Genomic DNA, 1,576 nt, shown 5'->3' with positions numbered 1-1,576 from the left:
CAATACGCTCTCCTAACATCGCGGCCGCTGACCTGAATACGATCTCCATATTTATCAAAAAAGCCGGCAAAAAGCCACACACCAAGTACGGGGCGATGAGCAGCGGACTGTTGTTAACTAGCAGTCATCGATCTCGCTGCTATTCGGCTTTTTACAAACTTTATTTATATCCTGTCACTAAACACCGCCACTATACTAAAATGTTTAACCCCTATCCCGCCGCTCCCGGACCCCACCGCCACTAAATAAATGTATTAACCCCTATCCCGCCGCTCCCGGACCCCGCCGCAACTGTAATAAAATTAACAACCCCTAAACCCCTGGCCTCCCACATCACTGCCACTTACTAAAACTATTAACCCCTAAACCGCCAGCCCCAACATCGCCATAAACTAAATTAAGCTATTAACCCCTAAACCTAACAACCTGCTAACTTTACATTAAAATTACCTCATCCCTATCTTATAATAAATTAAAACTTACATTTAGAATTACATTAAACTATATTAAACTATTAATTAATCCACTAATAAAGCCCATTGATTTTTCTGCAACTGGATCTCTTGAATCTCTTTTTTCTGATTAAACTATATTAAACTATTAATTAACCTACCCTAACTATTATACTAAAATTACATTAAACTATATTAAACTATTAATTAACCTACCCTAGCTATTATACTAAAATTACATTAAACTACCAATTAAATTAACTATATTACATATTTAAATACCTAACCCTAATCAAATTATTTAAATCTACAATTAAAAATTACTAATTTACAAAACATTTAACGCTAAGTTACAAAAATAAAAACCACTAAAAATAAAACCCACCCAATAAACCCTTAAAAAAACCTAACACTAACCCTCTATGATCCACTTACAGTCCATCCTCATCCAAGCGGCAAAAGTCCTCATCAAAGCCGGCAGAAGTCTTCATCCAAGCGGGCTGAAGTCCTCATCAAAGCCGGCAGAAGTCTTCCTCCAGACGGCATCTTCTATCTTCATCCATCTGGCGCGGAGCGGGTCCATCTTCAAAACATCCGGCGCGGAGCATCCTCTTCTTCCGATGGTCAACGTAGAATGAAGTTTCCCTTTAAGGTACGTCATGGCGTCCCTTACATTCCGATTGGCTGATAGAATTCTATCAGCCAATAGGAATTAAAGGGGAAAAATCCTATTGGCTGCTGCAATCGGACAATAGGACTGAGAATTCATCCTATTGGCTGATCCAATCAGCCAATAGGATTGAGCTGATTGGATCTTCGAAAACTGTAAGTGGATCGTTGGGGATTAGTGTTAGGTTTTTCTAAGGGTTTATTGGGTGGGTTTTATTTTTAGAGTAGGGACTTTGGGCATGTAAAAGAGCTAAATGCCCTTTTAAGGGCAATGCCCAAACAAATGCCCTTTTCAGGGCAATGGGGAGCTTAGGTTTTTTTAGATAGGGTTTTTATTTGGGGGTTGGTTGTGTGGGTGGTGGGTTTTACTGTTGGGTGGGTGTTTGTTTGTTTTTTTACAGGTAAAAGAGCTGATTTCTTTGGTGCAATGCATTGCAAAAGGCCCTTTGAAGGGC

The sequence above is a fragment of the Bombina bombina genome, chromosome 2 (assembly GCF_027579735.1).
Source record: "Bombina bombina isolate aBomBom1 chromosome 2, aBomBom1.pri, whole genome shotgun sequence".
Taxonomy (NCBI): Eukaryota; Metazoa; Chordata; class Amphibia; order Anura; family Bombinatoridae; genus Bombina; species Bombina bombina.
The sequence above is the reverse complement of the archived record's forward strand: the minus strand, read 5'-3'. Positions refer to the sequence as shown.